This window comes from Ceratotherium simum, chromosome 2, assembly GCF_057802395.1.
Source record: "Ceratotherium simum simum isolate JZ-2026a chromosome 2, ASM5780239v1, whole genome shotgun sequence".
NCBI classification, from domain to species: domain Eukaryota; kingdom Metazoa; phylum Chordata; class Mammalia; order Perissodactyla; family Rhinocerotidae; genus Ceratotherium; species Ceratotherium simum.
In genome coordinates, this window is record NC_141901.1 from 38,316,801 (window position 1) to 38,336,609 (window position 19,809).

The 19,809-nt window shown below is 44.0% G+C and overlaps 1 long non-coding RNA gene across 1 annotated transcript; it reads left to right on the forward strand.

The window, feature by feature from the left end:
* Window positions 1–7,616: 7,616 nt before the first annotated feature.
* LOC147917905 (uncharacterized) lies at window positions 7,617–11,752 on the forward strand. The gene is made up of 4 exons (XR_015548917.1): window positions 7,617–7,763; window positions 10,555–10,610; window positions 11,116–11,167; window positions 11,368–11,752. It is a non-coding gene; the product is annotated as an uncharacterized LOC147917905 (long non-coding RNA).
* The last annotated feature ends 8,057 nt before the right edge of the window (window positions 11,753–19,809 follow it).

Sequence of the window (19,809 nt, forward strand, 5' to 3'; positions counted from 1 at the left end):
GAGAGAAGTAAAAGCAGTAATTTAGATGAGACACAGCGTAGGTCAGATTAAGGTAGAAACCTAAAAGAATTCATTCTGCTATGAATCAACAGGAGCCAGGGGGAGACATCAGGGCAGAGGGTGTAGGTTTGGAAATCAGTAATTAATAAATGGCAAGGGAGGGGAAAGTTTACCCAGAAAGAGTGTGTACAGTGAGAAGATTAAGGACAGAATCCTGAAAAACATAAACACTTGATGGACTGGCAATATCCAAAGTGGCCCAAGAGGAAACGGTGAGAGTCAAAGGAGGAGAACCAAGAACTGGTAAAGGAACTGGTGAAGGAACTCTAAGAACTCGACAAGTATTACCTCATTTGACTCTCACAAGAACCCTCTGAAATAAGTACTATGATAAACCCTATTTTATAGATGAAGAAACTGAGGCATGGAGAGCTTAAATAAATATATTGAACAAGACCACAGTTTACTTACTAGGTAGTGAACACTGAGAAATCCTGCAAGAAGTAAGTAAGATGTAAGTCCCTAGTAAGATGAGCTGAAGAGTCCACTGAATTTGGCAAATTAGATTTAATTAGATGTAAACTTTATTGGAGCAGTTTTTTTTTTAATGACAGGGCTGTGAGCCTGATTACCATGGGCAGAAGATGGAAGGGAAAGTAGAGCTTAAGAATCTTGACTTTTAATGAGTGTGGCTGCAAAAAGGCAGGAGAGAGACAGCATGATAGACAACTAATTCAGGGCCTGTTGCCAGTAGACACGAAGATACATGATGGGAAGGGCTTTTATGTCTTAGCCATTGCCTGAGCCTGCTCTGCTGCTTGTAGAGATTCCTGAGCAGCGCCACTGCTTCTTCCCCATTTGTGTCTGCAGTAGCTGTTCTGGCCCAGCTCTGGAGCTCACCAGGCAGAACAATCAGGTTTTGTCTCTAGGAACACAAGTGAAGCTACAGCCAATAATCGTAGAGTGTATAATTTGGGTGCTCACAGAATTAGCCACTTCCAGGTAACAGAATGCCTGAGATTCTAACAGAGGGTCTTAGAACTAAGATTTCTGAGGTTAGGAAGGATTCCCAGCCCCAAAGAGAATGATCTCCCACCTTAAGAACAAGAAAGCCCCACTGAAGACCCAGGAGGCTGGCTTCATCTTCTCAGCTGGCTCTTTAACTTTGTGGCTCAAGTCAGTGTGCTAGATGAGCCTCTGGAAAGTACGTTTGCCAAATTCAAGGAAGAACAGAGAAACACAAGGAAATCAACATGAAAAATCCGTATCACATACATAAGTGAGCATGAGTAAGTAAGTGAGTGAATTATATTCACCCTTCACAATCTGCAGAACGGACAAAAATAAGTTTTAGTGGTACACTTTAACTACTGGTGTCACTAGAGAGAATAGCAGAGAGAATTCACAGGAAGGCTTCTTTGTTTCTTTTGTGTCTTACTTGCCTGGTTAGGCTCATCCTTCTGCACAAGGACGTCATGGGAAGGTGGTCCCAGAGCTGAGAGACTAGCAAAGAAGCCAGCTGAAAAGTATGTCAAGTGGGAAAAATGATTCTACATCCCAAATACACAAGAGTTGACCCTCTCTCTTCAGACTTAGGTACTTTTACTTAGCTACAATTGCATCAAATATCCTTAAGTAGACCATTCTATAGTTTTTTCTAGACTGTGGATTGTTCAAAGTTAAGGACTACATCTTATCTCTATAGGCGTCACGCTATACACTATACACACACTAGCTTACACATAATAGATGCTCTGTAAATGTTAAAAAAAAAAATTCTTTCATTCTACAAGCCAGCTCCAAGTTCCTTGATTAACTAAAACATAAACTTACCCAGAAAATCACATTCACTTGTTCATCCAACAAATATATATAGAGCAACATTTATATGCTAGTTTCTGGTTATAATACAATAAAACCACAATTCCTGCTCTCAAGTTACAATCTAGTGATGGGAAAAACAGTCTCAGCACTAAGAACTATGACAGATTTATGCATTTATGGCCTGGAGGTGGTAGAAGTCAGGGGAAGCTTCCCAAAGAAAATAACACTGGCTTAGCCTTAAAGGAGAAGTTGACCAAGCAGGGAAAGGGCAGGGGAGGAGACTCAGGATTGCAGGCAGACTAAACACCAGGCACAGAAGTCAGGAGATAACAGAAGCAAACCCTTGCTGAGCACTGACCCTGTGCTGGACACCACTCTAAGAACTCGACAACTATTACCTCATTTGACTCTCACAACAACCCTTTGAAATAGGTACTGTGATAACCCCTATTTTATAGACAAAGAAACTGAGCATGGAGAGCTTAAGTAAATATACCCAACAAGATTACAGTTTATTTACTAAGTGATGAAGCCAAGACTGAAACCAAGAAGTTTGAGTCCAGAGCCTCTGCCCTTCACCACTTGGCTACCTGGTTCTTGAAGTCGGTCTTTTGTAAAAGAATATAAGATGCATGGGAAAGTGTGATAGGAAAAGAGAATAGGCAGGTAAGTATGGAAGAACAACATGAATGAAGAGTTTATATGCCACGTGGTGGCATTTGGACTTTATCTTAAAGGTAACAGGGACCCACATGATGGATTTTGAAAGTGGTCAGACTTATTTGTGTATATTACTCTATTAACATTGAATAGCACAGATCATAAGGGAATAAGACTACTGGAGGTAAGAAAACCAATTGGTAAACTATTGCAAGAACTGATAAGGACCCGGAAATGAAAGTCTGAACTAACGCATAAGCAACGAGGATAAGGAGGAGGGGACGAGGGCTTATAAAGAGGGAAGCCTAAGGTATGGGAGGAACTGAAGGCCCTTGAAGGCGAGAGAGAAAGGGCGAGGTCTCACTCGAAAGAGAAATGGCAGAACAAAGCTCCACCGACGCAACCACTCCACACCCAAGTCTCCTGGTGCAAGCAACTTCTCTGTGCCAGCTCAGCCCACTGGCCTCAAAGATTTCTCTCCATAAGGCTGGACGGCGGTACCCTAAACTACAACACCCATAGTGCCCCACGCGCAGGGCGAGTGACCTGGCCCCTTCCGATCCCCACTAGCCAATGGGCTTCCCCAATTTCCTCTGCCCCGGAAAAGCCACGGGAGGACTGGGCGCTTCTGGTTCCGTGACTCGTTCAATTTGACCTTCGGGGGCTCCAAAAGCGCGGTGCTTACAGCGAGACCGGAAGGCATCGGTTCTAGGTCTAAGGAAGCGATCTTCCATGGTATAGATTATACTAACGGAACGTGGGCAGCGTAGGCGGATTGACAGAGCCAATCCACTCCTTTTAGGCCCCTTCCCCACCTGTTCCAAAACGGGTCTCGGACTTCAGCACATGCGCACTGCCCCACCTATTCCGGGTAGGGCCTCGGATTTGAAGCATGCGCACTTTTCCTCCTTCTCCGGAACTGGCCTGGGCTTAAGATCATTGCCCGCTTTGAGGAAGACGTGACAGCTGGTCGTGGCTCTCTGGTTGTTTCCGTTGCTATGCGTAAGGCATTGCGTTTTGGTTAATGGTGTCCTTTTTTTTCATCATTTTCTTTCTGTTGGTTAGCTGTGGGATGCAGCAATGAAGTGTTAATAAGAGAACCCTAAAACTGGAGTTGAAATTCATACTTTGTAACAAACCAGCTGTGGTACAGTGGAAAAGTCACTTAAACGTCGGGACCTCGGCCTCATCTGTGAAACTAGGATGCCGCTTGAGGTGCAGCCTGCCTCCTCACGCTGCTGTGCGGGACTGTGGAAACGGTACCTGTGGTGCCCACAGTGAGGAGCACATTCCAGGCCAACCCGCCTCCCTGAGCACAATGCCCCAGAGAACCAAAAAGGTGCACTGGGCGTAGGTCCGGCATGGAATGAAGTGGGAGCAGAAACTGAAAACAGGACAGCATCGCTGGGGTCAGCTGGAAGTGATACCAAGCAATGGCTCACTATGCTCGCCGCAATCTAAGCCAATTAATCACAATGAGTTAGAGATGGAAACAAAGTTTCATTAGATTTGCCAGCAAATTGGAAGACAGGTGACTAATGTCTCCAAGACCCATCTTCAAAGATTACAGAATCTTGAGGCAGTTATATAGGGAAAATGGGCAGTAAGGAGGGGGTCCAGGGATGTTGGTCTCCAGGGATGACGTGCTCCAGGCATCACGTTGTTCCATTCTTCTGTCAGCTGTGGTGGATACCTCATAGGTGTGTTTCCCACCTATGGTCAGCCTGTTCCTGGAGAGAAACTCATAGCACAAAGTTTTTAATTTGTCAAACTATTGGGGAGTATATACGTAAGCAGAGGCCAAAAATCAGGAGAGCATGTGAATTTCTTGGAGTACGTGCAGAGCAGCAAATAGTCACAAGGAGAAGGGGCTGAGGCCATTTGGTGTAACGATGGCCTCACTTATCCTCGCTTACAGAAGGAGAGGCAGGGAAAGAGAAGCTGCATTGGCTTTTCCCTCTGTCAGCAATTTCTGATAACTCTTTACCTAAATATCTTCCCATCTGACCACCTTTCTCCGTCCCTGCTGCCATTCACAGATCACCATCATCTCTTGCTTAAATGATTTCCCTGTCTCCAGTCCCCACCTCGCCCCCTATTGGATCATTCTAAAATGCAAATGTGATCATTAAAAATGCCATGCCTTCCCTTTGCCCTGGAATAAAGTAAAAACACCTTAAGGTTTTCATCACCTGGCTTCTTCCTACTCCTCCAACCTTCTCTCACTCTGTGTTCCAATCATCTTCAGATGTTATTAGTTCCTTCAACACACCAGGCTGCCTCTTACTTCAAGGGCTTTTTATGGATAGAAACAATTTAATAAACAGTCTGAACTCTGCTGAACACAGTCTTGAGGTGAAACCAGGTTGTAACCAGTGCCTTCCACCATATTCAGTTCTGCCTTTCTGGCTCTGACAGATTTTGGAGCTTTCTGTTCACTTAGTTATTACAATTGCAGTCTAGTGTAGTCCACTTTAAAACTTCAATCTCACATCAAGTTTTACATTCCTTCCTTCCCCTCAGCGCGAGCTAGGCTTCAGTCTTAGAACATGGTTTGGGGAAATGGTGCATTCTGTCCTTTAATAGAACTCTTTTTTTCACTAATGTAAACTAGTTGTTGTGTTGGGACCTGGAGGAAGGATTGGGGAGAGTTGGGGAGGAAGGGCAAAAAGTCCTTTTACCTAACTGGGCATGTAATTGCAATCACCTGTTGGTTACCTGCCTCTCAGGCTGAGGCTGACTGGTCATGGACACTTTCCATTTGGAAGGTGCCCATATACTAGCTTTTATGGGCACATGGGTTAGTTTCCTGGGAGCTCTCCCCATTGCACAATCCCTTGATGGGAAATCTGCTCCAGCTTAACTGCTTCTCACAAGCCCTCTGATCCGTGGTGGTATAACTAGGCTCCCCTGGCTACCAGTTTTCTTTGAAGGAGAACCAGCAAGACTGCCACACTGTTCCTTTGCCTTACAGGAAACACACCCATCCTTGTTGCAGGAATGACAGCTCTTTCCCTGTCAACCCTCTCTCCTTCCTCCAGGAATCACAGAGAACAGATCAGCAAGTTCATCTGCAGATATCTAACCAGGGACTGAGATGTCAGTCTCTCCTTGCCAACCCACCAATTTCTATGATTGGTTCTCTTGGAAACCCCTCACTTTGGGGAAGTGACGACAAAACACACAGCACTCGATCCCTTGGCTGGTGACCGTATCACGACTCCATCAATCCCCTTTCTCTTTTCACTGCCACATCATCTTTTATTTATTTCCTGCAGAGGTAGAGGATGGGGTACTGGAGTACTGATGGGGTACCATGACTGGGGGAGCAGAACTGACTTGCCTCCTTTCGATGGTACCTCTCAGTTTGGCGTCCTAACTAACAATTCCAGGGTATAAACTGAGTCCTACTTATCCTGCAACACAGATGCTGTCTCCTTTGCCCAGAATACTTCTCACACACCTTGACACCTTCTCTATTTCCCCTCTTTCTCTGAGTAACTCCTCCTCATCTTTTAGGTATCAGTGTAGATATCATCACTACCAGGAGGAGATCCTGACACCACCAAGCCTAAGGCAGGAGACTGATCTATCACTTCCACAGCTCCCTGTGCCTCCACTATCATAACACTTACCACATTATATTCCAAATGGCTCTTGATAGTCTATCTTCCCCCATGAGACTAAGTGCCACAAGGGCTGGGACAGTGTCGGTTGTGCTCATTTTTGTACTCTTTGTGCAAAATGAGTAAAGATTGTACACAGAAAATGCTCAGAATTTATTGGCTAAATACATGAACAAGCGATTCATATGGCACTGGGGAGGAGTCTGTGTGATTTGAAAAAGCCTAGGGTCCTGATGGGATGCCACCGTACCTGCTGCCGCTACCCCCCTGAGAACTATTGTGCTCTATTCCTGCTTCACACATCAGATTATGTTCATAGAGCATCTTTGAAACATCTAAAGTGCTCTATAGACTCTGTGTGCACTTTTATAAGTTAGTTTTATTTGATCAACCTACCCTATAAGCATTTGCAAAGTTCACAAAAGAGGAAATTGTGAGACAACCAAGGACGGGATATTACACTAAACTTTTTGCTCCATTCCTGACAAGCCCAGAATCCCTTTCCCAGTTGATTAAAAGTGTGACTCAGTCCAGCAGGAGCTCCCTTTCCACTATTTGACTGTAATAGAAGGAAAATTATGACTTTTCCTAATACATTACAGCCTCTGAATGTGATGTCACTTCATTCATTTGTTCAACAAACTACTATTAACTGACCTAGAAGGGCTGAGGGAGCTTTAATGTATGTCAGGCTGGGGCCCTTCAGGCTAATGGGACAGGATGAAGGAAGAACAGTTTCCCTGAAGTAAGCATATGTCAGACGCTAGGTAGAGATCTCAGAGCTAGAGCCATTCCTTCCTTCTCCCCTTCCCCTTCCTCTCCACACCCCCACAACAGAGCAGAAAGGACAGATTGTGCCACAGGCCTGTGGAAAAATGCCTCTTGGCCTTCAGAGCCCTGGAAAGAAATAGGATATTGTTCCCAGGAAGCAGTTCCAGACCTAAGATCTTCCCCATACCCCCTGCCCTGAATTGTCTGTTCTCTTCTTTAAAATGGGGCAGCATTTTTGTCTGAAGAACCAAGTTCCTGGATTAACTACAACATGAACTTACTCAGAATATCATATTCACTTGTTCATCCAACAAATATATATTGAACAATATTTATATGTTAGTTTCTGGTGATACTACAATAAAGACACAATTCCTGCTCTCAAGTTACAATCTAGTGAGGGAAAAAAGAGTTTCAGCACTAAGAACCATGATAGAGTTATGCATTTACGGCCTGGAGGTGGTGGAGGTCAGGAGAAGCTTCCCAAGGAAAATAACACTGGCTTAGCTTTAAAGGAGAAGTTGACCAAGCAGGGAAGGGGGAGGAGAGAGATGCAGGATTGCAGGCAGAGTAAACACCAGGCACAGAGGTCACGGGATAACAGAAGCAAATCTTTGCTGAGCACTGACCCTGTCCCGGACACCACTCTAAGAACTCGACAAGTATTACCTCATTTGACGCTCACAACAACCCTTTGAAATAGTTACTGTGATACCTATTTCGTTTTAGATATGAAGAAACTGAGGCATGAAGAGCTTAAGTATATATACTGGACAAGATCTCAATTCACTTACTAAGTGATGAAGCCAAGATTCAAATCAGGAAGTCTGAGTCCAGAGCCTCTGCCCTTCGCCACTTTTCTACCTGGTTCTTGAGGTCAACGTAAGTTGTTTTTTCTAAAGGAGTATAAGATGCATGGGAAAGTGTGATAGGAAAAGAGACTAGGCAGGGAGGTATGGAAGGAAAATATGAATGATGATTTTATATACCATGTGGTGGCATTTGGACTTTATCTTAAAGGAACCCAAACAATGGATTTTGAGGAGTAAAGTAGTCTGACATTTATGTATATTATTCTGTTAACGTTGAGTAAGACAGATTATAAGAGAATAAGACTACTAGAGGTAAGAACACTAGTTGGTAAACTATTGCAAGTACTGATAAGGACCAGGAAAAGAAAGTTTGGTCTAAGGTAGAAGCAATGGGGATAAGAAGGAAGGGAAGGATGTGAGGGGTATTTCAGAAGAGGAACTGACAGTACATTGAAAGTGAGTAAGTGCAGGAGTCAGGAAGAAAGAGCAGTCTAGCATGACTCCCAGGTTTCTTATATTGGAATAGAGGAGAGGCAGACTTGAAAGAGATGATAATTAGGAAGAATTTGGATGATGAGAGGGTTTGAGATGCTAATGGTACAGTTGAAGAGTCAACTAGGCAAGACAATGGGCAGTTGATTTATGAGTCTGGAGTAAGGAATGAGATCTGAGTAAAGATACAGATTGGGGAGCCATTGGCTTATAAATTGTTACTGAAACCATGAGAATGGATGAGATAACCTGGAGGAGATTTCCAAAGATGAAAAGACTGAGGGTGGACTCTGAGAAAACACCAAACATATAAAAGGGCAACAGAATGCAAGGGGACTAAGAAAGAGAACTGAGGTAGGAGGAAAATTGTGCAGGTGTGCTCTCACCAAAGCTAAGGGGAGAAAATGGTTTCAAGAAGGAGGAATTGGTCAGTTCTGATACGTCAAGGTAAAATTTGAAAAGTACTCATATATTTGGGATGAAGAGGTTTTTGTTGACCCTGGGGAAAACTGATTGAGTGGTGGGGATGGATGCCAGATTGAAGTGCTTTTAGGAGCAAGTGTGGGAGGAGATGGAGACAGCACTTTCCAAGAAACTTGGCTTTGGTAGAAAGGAGAGAAAAAGCATGGAGGGAGGTTTTGTTTTTTAAAAGATAAGAGAGACTTAGATTGGTGTATTAGTTTCCTATTGCTGTTGTAACAAATTACTACAAACTTAGTGACTTAAAATTACACAATTTATTGTGTTACATTTCTAGAGATCAGGGTCTTCAAATGGGTTGGCAAGGATGCATTCTTTTTGGAGGTTCTAGGAGAGAATCTGTTTCCTCATCTTTTCTAGCTTCTAGAGTCTGCCTATATTCTTTAGCTTGTGGCCCCCTCCTCCATCTTCAAAGCCAGCATTGTAGCATCTTCCAATATCTCTCTCTCTCTCTCTCTGCTTTTGTTGTCACATTGTCTTTCTGTCTGACTCTTAAAAGGACTCGTGATTACATCTGGCCCAGCCAGATAATGCAGGATAACTTCACAACTTCAAAATCCTTAACTTAATCATATCTGCAAAATCCATTTTACCATGTGTAAGATAACATGTTCATATGTTGGGGATTAGGACAGGACATCTTTGGGGAGCCACTACACAGCCTACCACATATGGGATCTGCCTGGTACATAGTAAGTGCCCAAAATATTATTACTAATAATAATATTAACATTCCTATGCTGAGGAGAAAGAGCCATCAGAAAGACGTTACAAAAAAAAAAAAAAAAGAAAGACATTACAAACACAGGGGAGAGAGAGAGACTGTGACAGAGACAAAGCAAGAAACTTAGGCCAAAAAGGATGTGCCCAGAACACAGCTGGAGGGAGGAAATCATGGACCTTGGACATTGAGATAATATACACACACTTGGCAACATTTTTTGAATGCAGCATTCAATACATATTTGTTTTTCTTCCTTATTCCTTCAAGTCTGCCTAGACTAGTGAAGGACCATGGTATCATCCCTACTTCAGCCTGACAACCCCACCGTATGTGATCATGTGAGCTCCCCAAAATTTCGCCTTTGATTTATCATGTTTCTCCCAGAGGTCCTGGCTCAGTCTCTTTTGCAAAGTAGATGCTCACTAAACGTTTTGGGATGAACAAATAAATGAATTAATGAAAGAACAAATGAACAAACTTAAACAACTGGGAGAATATTGATTTAGGGTGATCAGAATGTAGCAGCTTCCAACAGTGAAGACTTCCTGAGAAAGGCCTGTTTTAGCAGGGTTAAAAGGAGAGCTTGAAGAACAGAAAGGGAGATGTTGCAGGTGGAAGGAATTCTTCACAGGCAGAAAAGGGAGCCATGGGAGGGCAAGGTGGTATGTGAGAGTCAAGTTTTCCCGCTTGAGTGTAAACACTGGCTGAACAGATGAAGCACGTGTCAGTAGAGGGCGTTACAAGCTCTTAAGAATGAATTTGCATCGATGCAAGATAGATTAAGAATACTCCAGGTTTCTGAAACATATGAGAACAGCACTACAATAAGAGAGCATTGGAATAAAGAGTACTGGGTTGGAATTTAAATGTTAAATGTCTGGTTCTAGAACATATTTCTGCATAACCTTGAGCAAATTATTCAATCTCTGAGCCTCAGTTGCCTGAGAAAATTAAGCCAGCTGACACAGGTAGAGCACTTAAGAAATAATACAATAAATTATTTCTATTACTATGTCTCAGAGTTCTTGTTTTAAATAAAACAACATGTCAAAGCACCAAGGATAGTGTCTTAACAGAAGTAAACTTTAATGTTGTCTCTTCCATATTAGAAATGTAAACTAAATGTCTCCATAAAAAATTTAAACAAAATGCTCTTCATAAATAGGGAGCGAGAGACACTGGAAGCTGGGAAGCTCTTGAGACTCTGTTACTGTCATCTAGGTAAGAAGACTCATGTAGTAGTCATGTTTCTCCAGAGAAAGAAAACCATTAGGATGTATACATATGTTTGTGTGTGTATGTGTGTGTATATGTATATATATATTATAAGAAATGGCTCATGCGATTCTGGGGCCCAAAAAATGAGGCAGATGGCAAAACTCACCTTTATAAAGACCATATGGGAAGATATGGTTTAGGTGTGCAGCGACAATGGGCTTCCTAACAGGCAAATTCAGAGTGATTGACTTACCACCCCATCATAATTATCAATGGAAAACCATAGGCCTCTCATTCATGGGGGTGTACCCCTGTAAAACTTATAGAAAGGAACAGCTCCAAGTGTGTGCTCTTGGGACCCAGGGGGCGGAGTGGGAGGGAGTGAAAGCCAGAGTGGAGAGAGGCCAGGAGTTTTAGTAGTAGGGTTTCTGCCCCAAGAAAGAAAACATCAGAAATGTGGAGAAACTGTTCCCCTAATATCATGTTCTCTTTCTGTTTTTCTCTTTAGGCTTCCAGACACCGACATCCGGGTCATCCAGAGATGCTGGCCCCAGCCCATGGTAAACTTTTCCTCGACAGTGTGGTGGGTGGGTCAGTGGAGTTTCCCTGGAGATACTGGGGGGAGCTCAAACTGCCTGGCACATCAGCGTGACTCAGTTTCTGGGCCCTGCCTCTCAAGAAATAAAACAAGGGCAGTTAAATCTGGATATCTTCAACAGTTGGTTCAGGGAATGACGAGTTGTTGGGCCATTTCCTACAGGTCAGCCACCTAAGTGGGAGCATAAAGGAAACGACCAGCTCCAGGCTCCAGCAGAGACTCGTCTATACCTCTAATGTGAGTTAGGAGTAACCAATCAAACCACAGCCCCAAGTGAAGCAGCAGAAAGGGAATGGAGAAGAGTACAGAAGATAAGGCATTGAGGAGCCCAGCCTGGTTGAAAGATGAGATCAATATGCCTGAAACAGGGAACAACAAAATACACAGACGAGAATGCTAATGGGTACGGGGTTTCTATTGAGGGGGGATAAAAATATTCTCAAAGTAGATTGTGATGATGTTTGAACAGCCCTGTGAACACATAGAAAAACATGAAATTGTACGCTTTAAATGGGGGAATCGTATAGTATGTGAATTATATCTCAATAAAGATGTTTGAAAAAAAAGACCCAGACAACATGTATCAGTGAACTAAGAGAGTGAGACCAGAATTCCGGTCCTTTGCTTATTGTGCCAATAACTGTGTGACTTGGTCACTTTCCTTTATCGTGACTCAGTTTCCTCATCTGTTAGATAAAGGTGTTGACTAGATGATGATCACAAACTTTGTGGTTTAAAATAACAAAATTTGTTCCCTCACAGTTCTGGAGGCCAGAAGTCCGAAATCTAGGTATTGTCAACACCATGCTCCCTCCAGAGGCTCTCGGGGAAAATCCAGTCCTTGCCTCTTCCAGCTTTCAGTGGCTGTGGTGGTCCCTCGGCTTGCGGCTGCATCTCTCGCTGCTCTGTCTTCACACCCCCTTCTCCTCTGTGTGTTTGTCTCTCTCAAATTCCCTCCTCCTCTCTCTTAGAAGGATACTGACTGTATTTAGGACCCACTGGGGTAATTTAGGATAAGCACCTCCTTTCAAGATCCTTAACTTAATCACACCTTTTGCCCAATAAGGTAACATCCTCATGTTCCAGGGAATTGACATAGATATCTCAGAGGGGGGGTGGGTAATTCATTTACAGATCTTTGCAAGTCTATAGGAGAGTTGGGAGAACGGACTTCAGAAAACCTGAACTGCCTTATATTCTCCAGTCACCCCCTCTTCTCTTCCCTTCCATCCTAGTTCTTATTTAAAATAACTTACATTTGTATGGAATTTTATGGTTTGAAAAGTTATGCATTTATCAGCTCATTTCAGTCCCATAGAAGCCTATAAATTTGGTATTATCGCTGTAATTGTATTTCTGCTGAGTAAATGGAGGCTCAGAGATATTAAGTGAGCTAACCAAGGTCATGAGTGCTGGAAAATGTGAGTGCTGGACTACAACCTGAGTCCTTGGACTCCAAATCCTGTAGCTCACCTTCTGCCATCACCTGCCTGAATCTTGGGATGGCATCAAGAGGTTCCAGACCAGGATGGAGTATACACGCTTGGAGTAAATTCAGTTCTCCCTATTCCTCCTGCTAAGCACAGCTAAAAACCCTGGGCATTTTATATAAAACCAACATGAGAAGATTCTGAAAGGTGAGAAGCAGAAGACAAACTGACTAGGGACCCTGGAACCCAAGGATTGACATGACAGTGAGGTTCCTGGGTTTTCTTTTTGCCTCACATATCCTGGACTGGGCGCTAGAGAAGCAGCCTGGAAATGCCAATGGGCAGAGACAAAATGAAGTCTCAAGAAAAGCCTGCTTGCTTTCTCTAGCCAAAGGACTAGGAAAAAGGCAATTCAGCAAGACAGAAAACTTTTAGACAATAACTGCCCTACTCTAGCCAAGCACCATGGAAAAAAATCATGGCCCCACCCCCACCGCTATAAGCAAAGACCAAGTGAGGACCTTAGGTCTCTTCCCTTGCCCAGCTATAATCAGGTACCCTTCTCCATTCCCCACCCCTCACCAGCGTAGTATCAGAAAAGACTGAGTGGGAGCAAGGACTTTCATCTCTGCCCAGAGACATGAGCTCCCCATCGAAAGGTAGTAACAAGGCACCTGCCTGCCAGAGTGTCAGAGGAGCCTCCTGGGGAGTCTGAAATCCCACAACCACTCAGCAGTGAGGAGTGACCTCTCTCCCCACCCAAGGTTGACAAAGAAGGCTGAGTGGAGAACCTGGACCTTCACCCCTGCCTGGCATTAGTGAGGCAACATCTCTCACCTACAACTGGTACTATGTCAGAGGAATCCTGCTAAAATAGAAGCTTTAAATAAGATCCAGAGTCTCATAACACCCAAAATGTCCAGCACGCAATCAAAATCATACATCGTACCAAGGACCAGGAAAATCTAAAGTTAAATAAAAAAAGACAATCAGCAGATGCCACCACCAAGATGATGCAAATATTGGAATTATCTGACAAAGATTTTAAAGAATCATAAAAATGCTTCAACAAGCAATTGTGAATACACTTGAAACAAATAAAAAGATAAAAAAACTCAGTGAAGAAATTGAACATATAAAAAAAAGAACCAAATGGGAATTTTAGAACTGAAAAATAAAATTACCAAAATAAAAAACTCAAAGGATGGACTCAACAGCAAAATGAAGAGGACAAATGAAAAGAATCAGTGAACTTGAAGTCAGAACAATATAAATGACCCAAGCTGAACAACAGTAAATTGGGTAAATACAATAGACTTTTCTTCTCCTCTGTGTTTCCTAAACTAAAAGCATAACATTGTCTCAATGTGAATTTCAATGTATATAGAAGAAATATTTAATGAAATTATATTATAAATGGAGGAGGGTAAAGGGACTTAATGGGAGGTAAGTTTTCTACACTTGTCTCCAACTGGTGGAATGTGGACACCAGCAGATCTTCATGGTGGTGGAATCGTTCTGTATCTTGATTCACAAGAATCTACAGGTATGATAAAATCCCGTAGAACTATATGCACACATTTGTTCCAATGTCTGTTTACTGGTTTTGATTTTGTACTATAGTTACACAAGATTAGCCATTGGGGGACACGGGGTGAAGGGTACATGGGACCTCTCTGTATTGTCTTTGCAACTTCCTAAATACCTAAAATTATTTCAAAATGAAAAGTAAGAAAAATAAAAGAGGATTGAAGGAACATCTTCACAGGCAATTGGGAAACTCTTTTTTCAATCTGGAAGCCAGACATGAAGGGAGGTGGTACTCAGAGGGTAAAGGTTTCTAGACTGGAACCTTCCATTCAGACCCTAGCCTCACCTTCAGATGACATCACAAAGCCTCAGAAGCCCTGCCCATAACCCAGAAGTTTTGCCAATTGAACCATATCTCAGAACTATGTTTACATTGGAAGCAGTCGTTCAATTTGCTGAGCACACTTCTCTGCCTGCTCAGTTACATCCAAAGGAAAATGTGAGCAACAGGATCAATAGATGAGTGGCCACAGCTCCACACCCATGCCTAGGACATAACAAAGAGCAAGCCCAATTCTCTTGGTCATGTGGGAAGTCTGCTTATACCACATATCTCAATTCCTTGAGAAACCTGTATCTTCCCCCACAACTTTTCTTATGGGAAAAGGGTATCCTCATCACTGCCATATCTGCTCTTGCTTACCTAGTAAAAGTTCTCTTCTTCTTTGCACTCCTAATAACAGTGGTCACTCCACTCATCCTGGTCTGGAAAGTAACCAAAGGCAAAGGCAATAAGAACAGAGAACTGGACTCAAGAAAGGAGGCAACACTGCTGGCATGAAGATCCATGGTTCTTGGAAGAGACTCCATTGAGGTGACGACCTGGAGGTCCAGGACGCAGGGCCATCTTGGGAGCTGTCTTAGAGCCAAGAGCCTGGGAAAGAAGAGCTGTTTTAGGCACCCAATTTCCCCAATGCCAGATGCTCTGCCCAGGCCTCATTTTCCTCCTCTACCATCACCTCCGTTATAATTCACACCCATCCTGCTATTCTTTGCCTTGTCCAGACTCCTGACTTTGTCTTCTCTCTGTGGATCTTCTAGACTAAAATTATCAGTGACTCTTGATTTCTGCATTAACAGAGGAAAGGAACAAACACATGGAGAATTAAAAATTGATTACAAAGCCTAAATTTTCCTTTTTAAATTGGGTGTGTGTTGACTCAGTGATATTGAAGTTATTGAGCGCTCACAGCATCTCAAACTCTATAATGAGGCTACTGGAAGATAGAAGATATTTGACATGGAACAGCTCACTACCCTGAATTCTAGGTAAAATTCTCGCTCCCCTTCACCTAATTCTGGGAATAAAGGGTATTTCCTCTCAAAAAATGATTTGAAGCACCAAGTACTTTTTTCTCGTCTTCTCCATCCTCTAACTTTGTGGGTTGGAAATTTTTAAAGTACCATATGCTAAAGTGATAATTTTATTTCATTTTTTAAATCTTTTCTGAGTTTGGAACAAATTAATTTGCTTTTCAAATGAAATCTAAATTAAAGAGGCAAAGATTTGAAAATCTTTACTCACATCCAATTAGGCTTGGGTTACCCTAAGGAGCATTTGACTATTTGCCTGGAAGGTATTAGTATTTTTTGTGTGTGTGAGGATGATTGGCCCTTAGCTAACATCTGCCAATCCTCCTGTTTTTTTTGCTGAGGAACACTGGCCCTGGGCTAACATCCATGCCCATCTTCCTCCACTTTATATGGGACGCCGCCACAGCATGGCTTGACAAGTGATGCATCGGTGTGCACCGGGATCCCAACCTGCAAGCCCCGGGCCGCCACAGCGGAGCTCGCGCACTTAACCACTTGCGCCACCAGGCCAGCCCCAGTATTAGTATTTTTATAGGAGAAAAACCTCTATGTCCAACCCCATTGTTAACCCTTCTTCCTAGAAGCATCCTATCAGGTGTCCCCTTGTCTCCCCCCTCACATGCACTTGACTCTGGAGTCTTAAGCCAAGAGTCCCTCCCCCAAAAGCATTTCCCATTGCTTAGAATTAGGCACTGTATTCAGCCCTCTCTAAGAATAAATCCCCCTGGTACCTGGGCTGTGTCTTCTGCATCTCAGACCCATGGGTCACTCCTTGACTTCTACTTTAACCGATAAAAATTAAGGAGCTTGGTCATGTGGTGCTGAGGAGAGGTTAGTATTGCTACCAGACCCAAGACAAGCCCATGCCAGTCAGGGAGGGTTCTCACCTGTCTCCTCGAGTGCCTAGTCATGGTGGTTGTGACTACTTTTGTGGTTGACCCACTTCAGCAGAGACAGATCATGGGTGGCTGGCACTGGCACTGAAAGTCTCATGGCCAAGGAAGATGTATCCTTCACCCCTCCAGCAGCATGGGCCCCCTCTATCAGAGGCCGGCTGGCATTCCCCTCCAGCTGGCTACCACACCCCTTCTTAGTTCAGCATGCCTGCTTGGGAAGTAGGGGTGGGGTGGGGTGGAGTGGGGAACGTGTTGACATGAGTGAGCGTGGTTTCCATGCATCTCTTTGTTGACAAGGAGTTCCACAAAAGGTCCGCGCATGCCTCAAAGTAGGCAGACAGATCTTTAGCACTCCCAACACTCTCCAGATCTTTCTCTCCTCCTCTGCAAATGCCTCTGTTCATCCAATAGAGTTTTCTAAGCTCTTGCCATGTATCAGGCTCTGTCCTGGGTGTTTGAGATACAAGAGAAAGGGGCCCCATCTTCTCTCCCTTAAAGCCTGTACAGCATACAGAGAGATAAATGTTAATGAACCAATCACATAGATGAATTATAAACCGAGAGAGGTGCTCTGAAAAAAGATTTTGGCTTTCTGAGAGTGTATGCCAAAGAAACCAGGAGAAGGCTTACCTGAGGGAGTCGTGCTTGGGTTGGGAGCTGAGGAATGGGTGAAGTTAAACAGGTGGGGTGGGGGCAGAGGGCAGGCATTGTAGATAAAGAGATCAGCATGTGCAAAGGCCTGTAATGGAGGAGTTTGTTGTATTAATGGGATAGAAAGACGTGGTTCTGGAGCACAGAAAGTGAGCTCGAGAATGGAGTGCTAGGAAGCTGGAGACGCAGGTGGGACGGGATCTCACAAAACCGTGGTGGGCAACACTAATTGGAGACAGGAGACAGGCCTTGGAGCTGGGGTGGGGGATATCCTCTAAGGTTCCCTCCCGCCAGTACTTTCCTTTGTTTAACAGCTAGTTACATGTATTATAAGACTCCTGGGCCGGTTTTTTCCGTACTTCTCAGGGACTCTAAGTCACCGTTCTCCCATTCTCTTCTATCCTCCAGGATCCTCTTATTCCCCAAACTCCGCACATTCCCCAAATCTCAGTTTTATCCTTCTTGGAAACTTTCTGACAAACCAGGCAGACTGCATCGTAAGCCTGTGGCCACCTGATGGCAGCAAAGGGTCAGCGAACCTGGTCCTTGTAGGCACCACAGGACAGAGGGATCCCCTCTCTTCCTCATGCTCTGAGAGCTGGATAGTTTGTCCCTAAAGGACTATAATCAAGTTATCCACCATAATGGGAAACTCTTACCCTGAAGACTTCCTTGGCTGGAAATTTCATAATTTTTAAAGTCTGTACTATACATTGAGCATCAATTATATGCTGGCTCTTTACAGTAGCTCTATTTTGCCTAACTATCCTGTGAGAAGAACATTATCCCTCTCACAAATGGGATGATGAGGCTCAGAGGCTCAATCAGAGAGACTGATTATCTGCCCAAAGTCTGACAGCAGAGCTGGATTATCTTTCCTCTCCCAGGCTGCCTCCCACATTCATCCTGGAATAAGACTTCCCCTGCTTTGAGGCAGCTCTTCTTTCCCTATCAGCAGGCTCTGTCTGCTCCAAAATGTCACTAGCATGTGTTCGTGTTGTTCTCTTGTGACTTGGATGCCCTGTGTCTTCCACTGTTGTCTCCTCCTCTGGCTTCTCGCCAGCTTCTTCCGAGAGGTCTGTCTGCAGCTTCAGGTCCTGTGCCTGTAGGGAGAAAGTCAACAAGTACCAGCCACCATAAAGCATCCAGTAGAATACAGGAACCACAGGGAGAAGGCAGTGGACAGGAATAAGACGCTGCTCCCTCCTTCAGGAAGCTTCCGGCCCACATATGGCTGAGGGCTTCCCTTGGACCAATAACAATCCCAGATGGTTTCTGAGAAAGGCCAAGGATGGGGTACTAGTGGAATACTCTAGACAATCTGAAGCCTGAGGGGCCCCTGTGGGCTAGATCAATTAGAGACGACTTCCTGAAACAGGTGAAATGCTAGAGAAAGGGGTATCCTAGACTTAGCTGTGGAATGGAGCACATGAAGCGTGACAAGACACAGTGAGCAGCCATGTGATGCATGTAGGGGAACAATGGGAAATCAGGTTTGTGACCCAGCCAGTGGTAAAGGGCCTTGAATGCTGGACTAGGTTGTCCAATTTCAACTAAGAGGGAGCCAGGGAAGTTTCCCAACAAGGAGCATGACAAGAGAAATTAATACTCAAGATCAAGCTGGTGCAGTCACTGTGTAGGACGAATGGGAGTAGGGAAAGACCGAGGCAGGAAGACCAGTGATAAATAAATGGCAAGCAATAGGATATATTGGAGCATATGAGGAAGTCATTTGGTGTAAAACCAATTCGGCCTGAGCTTGTTTTTCCAAAAGGGCCTGTGGACTTTGAACATGCATTGTATATCTGCTTTACCATATCCCAAAGATAAGAGCAAATGCCCTTAAGATAAGGATGCAACTTCCCCACATTGGCATTTCCTTAAGGATAAGCATTTCTCTCTAGGCTAGGATTTGATTGCTAAGCTCATCCTGTGACACCCAACTTGAGACAGCAGACCTGCTACCTGCTAAGTCCATCAATTGCTGTGCCCACAGGGCAATCTCGTGACTATTGTAAAAGAGACATTGAAATCATATGTGATACATGCTCTTTGATTCTATAGAACCACTCTGTACACCCCACTTCTTTGGTGCCCTTCCTTCTTTGGGGAAGGAAGGCCCTGGGCTATATGATCCTCAAATTTGGTTCATAATAAACTCACCCCAATTTTGATTTATAGATTGGTTATGGATTATTTGTGATGACACCAGTTAAAATGCTAGTTGAACAACAAAACTTTCCAAAGTCTCTGGTGCTTTCCTGTTCCTGTGATTTTGCCCATTCTATTCCTTTCACCTGAAATGCTCTTTTGTAAACCTTTCTCTGCTCAACAGTTTTTAAGGGTGTCTGTGAGGAGGGAGGGGACACAGAATTCAGAGGAATCCATCCTCAGAGCTTTGTCTAAAAGCAGGCCCTAGGAATAGGAACCTTTGCCCATCCCCTTCTCCGAGCCTTGAGGGGGTGAAATGGGTGCAGCCACAAGTTGGGGGTAGGGTGAGACACCTCTTTTCTTGGAAAGTTTAGGGCTCACAGGGCTGTCTTCTCAAGAGGATGTAAGAGCAGAAGGAGACCCCCTGGTCCTTCACCATTCTTTTAGACGCTTGAACTGTTCCAGCTCACTGAAGCGCAAATGCCGTGGATTCCCTAAGTGGGCAGCAGCCCGGGAATCAGAGCTGCCCAGAGCTGCAGTCCTCCAGACAGAATCCTGAAGTGTCAGAGCCA